Source organism: Scomber japonicus, chromosome 7, assembly GCF_027409825.1.
Source record: "Scomber japonicus isolate fScoJap1 chromosome 7, fScoJap1.pri, whole genome shotgun sequence".
In the NCBI taxonomy this organism is placed as follows: domain Eukaryota; kingdom Metazoa; phylum Chordata; class Actinopteri; order Scombriformes; family Scombridae; genus Scomber; species Scomber japonicus.
In genome coordinates, this window is record NC_070584.1 from 5711146 (window position 1) to 5724847 (window position 13702).

General features: G+C 37.5%; 1 protein-coding gene across 1 annotated transcript in view; it reads left to right on the forward strand.

Annotated features, from left to right (window-relative positions):
- The window catches only part of LOC128361769 (inactive N-acetylated-alpha-linked acidic dipeptidase-like protein 2), a 323766-nt gene that overhangs the window by 22786 nt on the left and 287278 nt on the right, over positions 1-13702 (forward strand). The window lies entirely within an intron of this gene.

Below are 13702 nucleotides of genomic sequence, written 5' to 3' on the forward strand. Positions count from 1 at the left end.
TAAAATATGAGACACTAGACAATAAGAGTAAATGGGCATAATGTCATCTCACTTCACATATTTGCAATAATTCTTAATGAGTCATCGCCAACATCTGTGCAGACTGTTTATCAGCTTTTATATGACGTCAACATATTCACAAGGCAAACTCTTAGAAGACAGAACTAAATCTCAGAAGAGAAAAAAAAAGTTTCCATTTTCCATCAGTGATATATAGATGATACAGTGCAGGAATAAATCATCTAAGGGCAACAAGTCTCGGTCAAGATTGGCCATCTGCATAGTGCAAAATATGGTTTGTGTATCCCAGCATGAACAGAGAAGAAAGAGCAAGCCACAGCAGGAATAAATAAGAGGGAGAAGGAGTGTTGATGGGATTTTGCTGAGCATACTTGTGTACTGCTCAGTCAAGGCTGGACTTCATTACCAGAATACACACTCCAATATATATGGTCGCAGCACAGTGAATACCAGTGGCCCTCTATTCATGTGTGTGTGAGAGTGAGATAGAGTGTGTGTGCATGCATTTGGTTACATCCTTTATCTTTTCTCTGTGAAGTTACAGTTGAATTGATATGGGATTGGTACTGGTATCATCATTTTTTAAACAATACCCAGCCCTAGTAATTGGTAACTTCCACCTCTGATAAGTAACACTAAAGTCAGAGTCACTGTGTTGGGGACATATATATCCACTCCTTCTATTACACAGTTAAACTAGCTATATTTTGATGGTAATATGATGGATAGAAAAATTGTGTATGTACCATCCTGGTAAAGAGCATCATTGACATGCTTAGAAACAATATTACTGCCATCAAAACGTTCATCACAGTCTATAGACATCATTACAGTCTGTTGTTGTATATTTGCTTTTTTTGAAAAGTCGGGACAGTACTGTATCTTGCAGGAATTACGTCCATATGGTTGGAATCTGCACTGCACGATAATACGATGTAAGTCTAGTGCCAACATTCACTACAGATAGAGGGAGTGATGGACTTTAGTAGTGGAAAGTAGTAATATAGAGGTCTGGATGGTTGATGGATTTGTAGCACACTTTTCATGCAGGAGGCATGTGCCAGTGACATACCCTTTTTATTGTTCTATTACCACAACCTTTTTATAACAGTGTATGCATATCTGTATACATAACTATATTTTTGGCCATTTTGGGACAATGGAAAGAAATGAACGCAGCAATATGATCCTTTCAAGTTGATATCATTTTTTTTAGCAGCAGTTGCTTACCTACATATGTTTCTGGCCAACTGGTGAATGTAAAACCAATATTAACACTCTTTTATCTCTGTTTTTGCTCTTTACCAACTCCTGAGGGAAATGTCTGCCTCTTTTGCTGTTAAATGCTCCACTATGTTCACCAGCTAGTCACTAACTGTGTCTGTTTGGTGTTTGGAACTGAAGTGTACAGAGGGTTGTTCAACCTTTTTTCTGAAAATAATGCAGTGAGAGCAGTAAAGTTGTGAGTAAAACAGCTAAACAAGGAGCTGACACTTGTTATAAAACTCTTCAAAGAAAGGAGCTGCAGAGTCTTTAGGTTCATCACTATGAGCACCACCTCTGACATTACACATTATCATTTGATACATTGTTCGATGTGTTGTAGTTGACGAACCTGAAGCATACATTAACATAACAAAATATTTTGGTGCCTAACTCATACACTGGCCTCTTATCTGAAACCAATCATAGTTGCCAAAATTCCAATAATATTTCTATTTAAAAGTTTCTGTGTTGAATTCGAGTTAAGTAAGCTGTTTTTTAATTACTTAATGTTCATTGAACTAACCTACAGTTAGGCATTACTTGCTGGGCCTGATTTTGGCCGTTTTGAGCTGCTGACAGCCACCGTGGGAATACCACAACACTGCTGACTTAGCTGAGTAAGTGGAACTAGCATCTTAAACAGAGCCTACGTCACATGTCATGTGTGTGTCTGACAGAACCTCTATTGTTCTCTTGGTGTTATTGTTCACCAAGAGAAGCACACTGTTGCTCCTGCTCACTCCAGCCCGGTGGTCAAGCATCACTCAGGACCTTTCTCCTCTATTATATTATATTAAATTATATTGTCATTAGTATTATTCAGCATGCAAAACTGGATCAGCTAGAAATCTTGGGATTATGAACTGATCCTGAAACTTGAACTTTGTTAAGATGCACTGTCAGTGATTCTAAGATAGCCTTGGATGAATATAACCTTTTTAGAATGGATAGAAAATCAAGAGGAGGATGTGGCCTTTTACACAAGACTGTGTTTTACTTGTACAATATTTTGAGTTTTTGGCTCTTAAAGTATGTATTGCATAGTATGTAATCATTATGTTATTGTAGTTGTGTACAGACCTCCTACTGCTTCCTCCTCAGCTATTGATGAGATCTTTTAGCTCCATATACAAATCAGAGATAATGATGTGAGGTGATTTTTAGCTTAAATTCTGCCTCTGATTATGTAAAAGAAGCCTGTGGCAATATTCCTCTTTGGCAGTTAATTACTCACCCTACTAGGCCAACATTGATTGACTTAATTTTCACAAACAAAAAATACAAAATTGCTGAATTTGAGCTCACCTTTAGTGATTGTCTAATATTGTCTAATAGCTTGCTGTAGAATTGCCAGGATCAAAACATTATGTCTGCACATGCTAATCAGATAGAATTTCAAACATGATGTCTCCTGATCACTTGCTTGCTTTCAGGCACCTTGGAAACAAATGCACATCTGCAATAAGAAAGGCTAAATCTAATTATGAGTATTCTAATGGCAACACAGACTCACATCATATTGTCTGAAATTAAACATAACCCAGCATAATCCACAACTCTGCTGTTGATCCATATGCTCAATATGTTGAAAACACGTTTCACCACTACTCTTGAGTTTGTATCTACAATGAAAACATTAACATGACATGGATGTAGTCAGCAGCTGCACTAACAATAGAGAATTGGATTGTGTTTCAGGAGTGGTCTGAGCAATTTAGAATTCTCCACCATTAAGACTCAGAGAGCCAACTTATAGGCTTTTCTTGATTGATAATTTACCTATGTGTTCCCCTCTGTCCCCTTCTCACACTGCCTACAAGTAGAACTCTTATTACAAATATGTTCCATATTCTCACAGTAGTTAGAAAGTTCCTCTCCACTAGCAGAGCTGACATGTCAGGCCTACATCTCAATGGCATCAATGGTATTGATGTGATTGTGACAGGTAAACATAGCAGAAATGTCACCATCAAAAATAACATAACATCTGGTAGGGACACAGCCGGGAAAAACGATATAACCACGAGTCAAAATGTTGTACCAGTCATCACAGAGGTTAAGAATCTGTTCACAATCGGTAGGAGAACATCATTTTTTATCATTCAAGGCAGAGAGTTGTACAACACAGATCATCACCTTGGGTAATAATGTTTTCAGAACCAGCAGGAAGGCCTTGCCTGCTGATCTGAGGCTTTGCTCACTTAAAGATCAGGACCAACATCTCAGAAGTCCTACTTTTCACCAATCAGCCAATCAGATTTTACCTCGCCCTTCGCTAACATTTATTTATATAATCTTTTTCATTTTGATGCTATTGGTGGCAAAGGTGATGTCAGATTCTGATTCCACAATTGTCTCTTGGAGAATTCGACTCCAACATTTTTCTAGAGACTCTCTGTCTTCAGGTGGTTGACACTATGAGAAGTCTCACCTTTCTCCCACGTAAAAGATGCACATATCTCTGGTGTTACACCTACACTCAGTGAGTTGGCTAAGCAGGTAGTCACCAGTGATTCCCCTGTGTCTTCTTGTTGTGGTAAAAGAAACATTCCAAACTCCACAATCTCCTCTCCACTCTCTCATGCAGTCACATCTGATAATTTGAGACTTTCCACTGTGAAGAACTATCTTATCTTAACTAGGTAGATTCTGTTAATACCGGTCTACCAATTACCTCATCATGCGAACCCTCTCTGCTACCCTAGTTTGATAATAACACACATCTTCAAAATAAACAGGGGCCCTGCCAGTTAGGCTTTGACTGGGATAAATATATAGACTTTATTTAATTATTCCATTTAAAACGACATAATAATAATACTTCTAATAATAAAAATATATATAGAGAGCAATGTTAAAAAAGAACAAAAAAGAAAGAGGAAAAGAAAAGAAAGATTGATATTAACTTTATTGGTATTGTACCTTTATACAAGAAATGCAGCTCGACATCCTTTACAACCAAAGTCAAAGCCTTTGTCATTTAAACCTTCCTTTTAACATTTTATGTTAATTTTGGCACCTGATTTTCATTTAGCTTTGTCTTTTTTTTTTTTTTTTTTTTTTTTAAGTCTGTCTTAAAACAACAGTAAGGTGTCCATATGAACAGTGTAACTGCTGTAATCATTCATCCTGTTCATACTGGCCATCAAATGCATTCTTAATGTAAGTGATGTGGGCCAAAATCCACAGTGTGATTTTGTGTAAAAATGCATTTAAAAGTTTATTTGAAGATTATATGAGGCTTCAGCAGTCATAACAAGTGGATATCTGCCACATTCACAATCTTTTTAACATTAAATTCCCTCTTTAGGTTTCTTCCATCTTTGTGGAACATTGGCACTGAACAGACTGTAACGTTGAAACATATCTACTTGGTTTGACTCATTTGGACAAGTGACGCTTCATATTAGTTTTAAATAAACCTTAAAATATGTTTTTGCACAGAAGGAGGACTGTGAATTTTGTCCCCCATCACTTCCATTATAAGTACATTATGAAGGGATCTTCTAAAGGTCAGTATGAACAGGAGGAATTATTACAGTGTTCATTTGGCCAACTGAATTTTATTTTAAGACAGACTTTAAAACTTGTAAAGCTGTCCTTACTCCACAGGTTTTTGTCGTCCAACCCTGAGTTCATCATAACCACCATTCATTTAACATAACCACAATTAAATATCTTGCACTATGACATTGAGGATTTGCTCACTGTGTTCTACCTCTTCCATAGACACACACACAAAAACACGTGCATACAGAACAGACACTAGCTTGTTGGAGCTTAATTGCTTTTTACAAACCAGTACCAGGAGTTTCACAGTCTAACAAGTTTGAGTGCAGTTAATTGTGTTTTGTCTTGTGTACATGTGTGTGTGTACCATGGTGTGTATTTGAATCAGGAGGATAAAGACAAAGCTGTACTAGTCCCTGTGAGTGTGAGATACCTACCTTATTTACATGGTGCAGTCTTTGCCTGAATTCTTACCTTGTATGTAAATTAGTGGAGGAGAAAAGAGAGCAGTTAAATGAAGGTGCAATGCCAGCCAGCTGCTTCCTGCTCTCCTAAACAGAATTCACCTGATAGGCGAGCCGAGCACACACATTTCTGTCTTGCATTTTTCTGTCCATGTCATTAGTAACAGTCAACTATACATACAGATGTTGTCGTTGTATGCTTGACCTCCATTATCATGACAATACATTATGAAAATACATGAATATATGAAGAGTTAGAATATAATCATAATAATACTAATGCTTATTTTCGGCAAGCTATTTAGCATATGGGTTATATAGAAAGATTTACATGTTGGAGGAACTGCGATATCACTGGTTTTCAAAAAAATCTTGTTCCCTAATAAATACATATTCCTAATGTTTATTTTCCTCTAAGCTTCAGTGTGGAATTCCCTCTGTTGTGTTTGTCGTTGCTGTATTGTAACAAGTGTAGTCACTGGTAGTCAGGTAACACACGTGAAAACCCACCTACACACACACACACACACACACACACACACACACACATATTTCCACTAGTTTCTGTTGGCTGATTATCCAGCATGAGGGCGGCTCCACGACCTGATTAAAAATGGGACAGTCCTGATTGCCAAGACCTTGTCTCTATTATAAGACTGAGCGTAACTTTACTGTTGTGTAATGGTTTGCACAGTGCAGAACTAAAGCTTTATTACTTGCTGAAATGTAAAGAAAACAAAAAACCTTTTCAGCTTTTTAAAAAACAGAAAAAGTGACAGTGATGCAGATTCTGTATTTAGGAACTCTTTGGTTTATGGTTTAAATATTCTTTGGTTTCTTTAGTTTGGTAAGCATTTTAAATGTAATATTAAAGGATGCTGAACATAACTCAATACTGAGATGATAATGTAATAGTACTAGAGTTGTATCTATTGATCAAATAATTATGTGAAGCTCTTTTGGTCACTGATTAATCATTTAAAGACCCTTCTGAAGGACAAATGATCTTTTTTTGTATTGTATTGTTGGGTTTTGGGCTCTTGGTTGGATAAAACAAGCAATTTGAAGAGACAGAAGATGTCAACTTTGATTTTAGATAGAATATATGGGCATCTTTTGATAATAAAAATGAATCAGTTATTGAGAAAATAATAATGAATTGATAATGAAGAGTGAGGTGACAGTGGGTGATCATGCAAAAGAGCACATGGGAAACATACAGATTAATCCCAGGCCTTCCCAATTTGCCTCTGAGCTAGTTTAGTTTTATTTCACATCAAGGCTTTAAAGGATTTCTGTAACCAGCCAAGACCATGACCCACAAAACTGTTTAATGTATGTTTTGATGTCCTTGAGTTTGACATCTTAATTCCACAAGTACGGCAGTGGGCACTTCATTGCTCATTGAATGCATTTGTGACTCACTGCAACATGGCCTTCTTCACCAAGGGTTATGAATATTGCACTTCTGCACATGCTAACCCACTTCAGGGAAAGTCTATCAATATGAGGTTTTCAGTTTGTCTTTACTATGATAGGCTGACTTAAAATATACTCTGATTTACTGTTGAAGTTCCAGAGGTGGAAAAGATTCATACATTACCGCCAAAACTGTGCAGTGTAGTCATCATCTTGACTCCCAAAAAGAAATATTTCCTGTCCTACCAGATCCAAGAAAGCTTTTACAATGGATTCTTTGGTCTTTTGTCATTTCTATTGTTACAGTACTGGCACTCACATACGCTATTTACTTCAGTTTTATAATTACAGCAGCAGCATCACTTATTTTAATTACACAGATTCAAAATCTAACAAAGTGACTCAACTGCTGCCCTCTAATGGAGCTCCAGATGTAGATTAGCCCATATGTTATAAAAGGTCACTTCTAATCAATCTGTAGAGGTCATGAGTAGGAAGAATATTAATGTGTGCATACCACCATTTTCATCATTAGTGGTTTTCTTGCATGGTAAGCTTTTTCTTTTTTCTTTTTTTTTTTGTTACAAGGCGGATCATGAAGAGGTGCGCTCATTTTTCAACTCTTCATGTTCCATATGGGCAGCTTCTTGCCCTTCAGCTTCAACCACATGGCTCTGCCCACGAGAACATTGTTATTATACTTTCAGTTTGATTTTGGGTAAACTACACAGTACAGAGTTAAAGTAACTTTGCATCACATATATGGCAAACATGTCCAAAGTAAAGAGAGTGAAGACAATGGCAAGTCTTCTAAACAAGTTCGCAATAAAATAGCAAAATCCCAGAAGGACTGATCTGCTAACTAAATTATTTTTTGCATGGCAGGTTGCATGCTGAGTGTATTTTACTCATTATTGCTTATTATTGACTTCCTGGTTTTCCTTGTCAGGAATTGAGGGTGTAAGGATCAGAAGTGTTGAATGAAGTGCTGTCAGGCAAACACAACTTGAATTTACTAGGTCAAAATGGGCACCAACCTTGTTTTCTAGCAACATCAGTAAACAGCTGTGCTTTGATGAGGAAAGCACTGCCCACAGATCTGAACAAGTGAAAGGAGACCACATTCAGGCCTTGAATTCTATATAAACTGACAAACAATGAATAGATCCAGAAAATGTTCCTTGAAGCATGTGGCATGGTGATTAAATTGTTAGGACATCTGTAGAAACATGAAACATGATTTATCTCCTGTATCAAACTGAAATTCATTTTCATTCTAAAGGGCTTGTATTAGTAGCATTTATTCATAAAAAAATCACCTAATAGCATACAGTATTTAAGGCTTTATTATGTCAAAGGATTCAGATGTTAGACAAGATCATAATTCACTAAGTCACTACCTGGCAAACTGATTTACAAAAGCTGACACATTCAGCCTTTTCACACGTGGAAATTAAGCGATATAGTATTTAACCATTCACTGTGTTCACATTTGTGAAGGAAAATGTTAGCTGGGTGCTTCTATGTGTGTATTTTCATGTGTGTGTGCACTTGTGACGGACAAAAAGGTTTTGTTTAAGGTCAAATGCCACGGCTGATCCAAACAATCTGCGGCAGGGCTGTAGTGCGACTGTGACATGTGTCATATCCCATTTATTATCATAATGTCAGGTTGAAGGAGCATCAATCCAGTCTAAAAGGTTAATGGTTCACAGTCTGGTTTCAATTTAAAGTACAGAGGGGTCATACATTGTGAGAGCTGTGCATTCAAAGAAAAACAGGAAAGTATTATGACAAAAGATAACGCTGATGACATTGTCATTGAGATGAAGAATTGTGGCAGTAAGCAGACATTACAAACTGGAGATGTCAGCTTTGAAAGACGTTGGCATTGAGGACCAAGAGATTGAGTTGCATTTTGGAAATGGGAGGATTTCACATCACTGGATCAGTCAGGATCTATCAGGATGACTTGGCTGGCATCGGCAGCTTCAGTTTTGACCATTGTTGTAAACCTAACCCTTGGGACCAGCAACTTTATGGAAGTGTAACTTTAAATTGCTGAAACCCTTTCAACGGTTTGTGGGACCTAGGGCAAAAATGAGCAATTGGACCTCTATCTAATCTTGATTATGCTATCAAATCTTCTGTTGATATTAGGGCTGGGTCAATGTGCTTCTGTTCGATTCTCTAACGATTTTTGGGTCCCGATTCGATTTAAATTGCGATTCTGATTAAACAAGTATTCCGATTCGATTTTACCAAGTATGGCGATTTTATATTTCAATTATTGTGATTTTCTTTCCTTAAACAAGAACAGGTTGAACCAAACACTTGATAAAACATCATAAGTCATATTTACAAAAAACAATACACACATCTCATCAGTTTGTGAGATTTATTTTTAAAACTGTGCACCTGCCCTCACAAAAAACATTCTCATCCGCCAACATCTTACAATAAACTAAACTGCTACATTTAGCTGGTCTGCAGAAAATAAAAAGAAAAGAATAAAAGATAAATAAATAAATGCATTAAAAAAATGCGATTAATATAAAAATTAATTTTGTGGCCCAGCCCTAGTTGATATCTGACTGTATCATGGTAATTTTGTATTTGTCAAAACTTACTAACTTTAGCAGTAAGTGTGAGTGTTTATGTTGCACCTCTTTCCTAATGAATAGAGGTATGTCCACCCTGTCACCCGCTTACCTAACAACATGCCAACCTCAATGTTGCTAACCTGGAAGGAAAATTTGATAGTATCGACAAAAAGTACACATTGTTGGTTTTGCTCTCTTCATGATATAAGTTGACAGTAAGACAATAATAGAATATGACCAGCCTCATTATCTAAATGTACATAATGTGTGTCCCTCAGAATCATCTAAAACTTCTACCGTCCTTACAAAAACATTACTGCAATGGCATTACTTTTGTATCATGTTAACAATAACACTGTCTCAAACTCTCTAACACATCCCTTTTGTTACATTAAAGAATAATTGTATATATTCATGACTCATCAGTCAGGCACTGGAGCATTGTCTTCATATTTGGTCCATTTTGGCAGCCCTGTACAGATAGGCTATCCAGATTTATGAGCCTGCAGATGCATGTTTGATGTCCTGTTGATGCTTTGGGGCCATCTCATTCTCTGCCCCCTGCTGCTTCATATTATTTTAATTGGTAATGAGCAGACAAACTAAACACCACTTACAGTGTCACAGTTTCCACATAATGAGGGGCAAGGCTAATGTGATGTTTGCTTTCCAAACTGTCACCGGTAAACACACCCAACTGACAGAATGAGCTTCTGGGAATGGGGAGCACTCCATGGACATTTAAAATGGGAACATACAATTTTTCTGCTCCAGTATTGTATAGCTGTAGAACTGGTAGTTTAAGTAATGATGTCTGTAGGACTTTCTAGAAAGACCTCTAGAAATCAAAAGACAAGTTTATTCAGGTAGTATACTCAATGCAACTGACACATCGCATACACAAATAAGTAGTGTGTCATCAGATTTGACTGTCTAATATTCCACATTTTATCATATAGCAATAAGACAATATCTAATTATTATAAGATATAGCTAGTGGGGGAAACAACAGCATTATCTTCTTCCCCTTTGGTTTCACAGTGGTTGTGTCTTTGTGCAATAAATCAAACCTTAATTTTCTAGGAACATGGTACCCAGTGGCAGAAGTGCACAGTGAAAGTGAGGCTTGAAGGGAACCAATCTAAACGCAGATGGTGTCATTAGTATTCAGCTATTACACTGTGCAATCAACATTCACTTCATAAGGATACGTTCAAACTTAAAACATCGTTTTCCACTTTTAAAGGGGTGCTTTAACACCTTTGCATGAGTTTCTGATGCAATCTTTGTGCAATGTCACTTTTTTCATAAAACTGAATTAAATGACATTTTAAAGACATCCCATTAGTGGAAAGCAGAGGAAAGAAGATTCTGAATGCAAAATTTGAGTCCAAACATGAGCACCAGTTCCAAATAGAAACAGCTCAAATTTCTGTCAATCCACATAATTTAACACAATAGCTACTTCATACTCATCCAGACTGTTTTAGCCAATTCTGGCAAAAACCCTTTGCCAGTAGAGTTTTGTGTATAAAAACAAAGAGACAAGAAGAGTCCTTCTAATATCATGTTCTACAAGCTGAGCCAAGTTTGTGTAGATAATAATGTTATTACAGCGAGGTCCCACAATCCAGTAATACAGACATGCACTGATCATCCTCCGCAGCTTCAGACAAGTTTGGTGTGTGCATCTGGGGATAGATTTAGGAGTTTGGAGTGAACGTTTGGTCTGTTTTCAGCTCAGCTCCCTCCTCCGACTGTGGAATACTTCATTTAAGATTGTCAAAAGTCTCTGTTGCGCTCTCTGCGCCTGCCACTTCACTCGAGACACCCCACCCTTACGTAACACCCAACATCCATCATTTCTTACCCCGCTGTGCGAAGACATGACAAGACAGACAAATGTCAGTGTTGTGTGAGTTGATGGGAGGGGGTTGTGTTTGTTGCCGAGATGTGACAAGATGGTCAGACATCAACTAAAAGGTTACATGGCCAATCAGCCTCAAACATGGCTGAGAGCTGCCACAACAACAAATCAGCAGTGTTGATGAGGGCTGGTGCTCTAGGCGCTCGACGGGGAGTGTATGTGTGTGTGTGTCATTCGCCATCAGAACAGATGTCTCTGCTGCCTGTCATTTTGATGTAGAACTACATCAACCCATTTTCCTTGATGGCTGGTGACGATGGTTTGACACGTTCCAACTAAATGCTTAGTTGCTCGTGGGTAGACACAATGGTTCTGCTGTTGGCGTCACTTCTAAGGCCCTTGGTTATTTTGATTTTTCACTGTAAAAGAAAGTAGGTTCCAAAGTTTTACAGTCGTTAGTCTTTTTTTTTCATTAGGAAAGCATTTGGAATTTCCCTGGCGTAATCTCTGCCCTCACACACTCACAGAGCATAAATAAACAAAAAGTTGCTATAGTCGTTTTGCACAGCTCAGTGCAAATTACAGTGGAAGCTCATTTATCTGGAGCCGGTGGGAATAGCGGCTGTTAAAATGGCTGAGACACGTTCACTCATTCAAAAGCTCACATACGAGGACGGAGTAGATTGTATACCATTTGGCAAACACTCGAGTTTACACAGTGAGCGTACAGTTTTATTATGCGTCGCCCCATTGGGAAGCGAACGCCTCATTTTAGCATTGCACTTGCATGACCATTAAATGCAACCATCCTAGCTTGTTTTGGTCTGTTTTATATAATTGATTAGCTCAGCATTAATGCTCTAACTCATAAAATATCTATGTCATAAACAGTCCCCATAGGCTGCATGTAATACAACACATGCCTGCTATAGTACAAGCATATAGTCTTGTTATGTTACGGGGTCAAATGAGCTGTAAATCAACAAGCATGATATGTTTGCATATCTATAAATGTCTTGTTTATCCAAAGCCATTAGTATATATTTGCATAGCAGTATGTTTTGTTGTAGGTTGGCTGTGTGACATTCAGATAAATGAGTTTCTGCTGTTTCTCTTTATTCATTATTGGTATTATACCTGTAAGGCATTAATCAAGGATTGCCTTAACCAGTATGCATCTACTTACTGTTCCACTCTGTCTCCTGTGAGTTCCTCATGTCCTCTGACTCCGCGGCTGGGTAATTACCAGAGCTTGTAATAAGCTGGGGACTGAGACGTTAATGTAGTTTAGTTCTCTATGGTGGAAGGCTGAGGCAGAGCCATCCACTTTCAATTACAGCTGCATGCACAGGCATGTAACATTTGACGAGTTTTACTCCTGCACACGCTCACATACATGTACATATACACACACACACCTCCCTGGAGTGTTAAGCCTACAGGTAATTACTTTGCCACAGCGCTGTATTCCACATCAGTGTTCCTCTGATCAATACTGGTGTTAGTGGCTGCCACAAGCAGCTCTATACAGTAAAGCTAATGTCCTCTGAGGCTTCTGTTAAAGGTATGGATCAGACTCCTAAAGAGTCACAGAAAAGGAGCAAATCGTTACAAAATATCACTCTTAACGAGTTCTTTAATATAGTATTGAGCTGTCTTTTTTAAGTAGAAGAGGAGGCTCTTAAAGTAGGAATGGGTCATCATAATCTAATGGTTTCCAACATAAATGGAGCTGTTCCAACAAAGCCTTGTAACCATACACCAGTGGTAGGGAAATAGAGAGGCATTCAAAACATGTTTGTGCCATACTAATTGAGAATGGTGTTTAAATCTAATAAACCTACCAGAAGAGTTTAAAGAGCAACTTCCAGGTTGATTTTTTTAATAGATTTGAAGTTTATGTATCATGAAAATGGTCCTGTTAAGGTTGATGTATGACTTCATCAGTTCATTAATGCATAAATTCAGAAATTGAAATATAAAACTGACTATTTCGAATTTTTTTTGTTTTTTTTTACAACAATGTGTCATATTACATCACACAAGGGAGTCGCAATCCATGTCCCAGATGCAGTACACTGTGTAGTACCAAGTACTTACAAGTCTTAGGGGCTGTCATTTAGTAAACTTATTTTATTTTATTTGCTAGTTTAGTTTTCATGTGCAGCTCCTCACAGACTGGATATCAGAGATTCAGCTCCACAAAGACATGAAGTGATCTGGTAAGTCTTTATCCTTGTTAAATATTTCTAACCTACAAACCAATGGCCATGCCTAAATTGAGTAGGTAATGTCTGATAAATATTAGTTAGCTAACATTATTAGCATCTCATTTTATAAACATGGTTACAGTTTGACACAGTATGATGTTTATTGTTAACTTTGGTTATGTAACGCAGGATTCTGGTGTAGTTACATAGCTTGATAACTTTCTTCGCTCAGCTAAAAATGATGTCATTTTCATTGTCAGGTGGTGGTATATAACTGTGATATTAAGAGTGCTGAAGACTAATGGCATCTTATATCTAACATTAGCTACAATTGTTTTATGT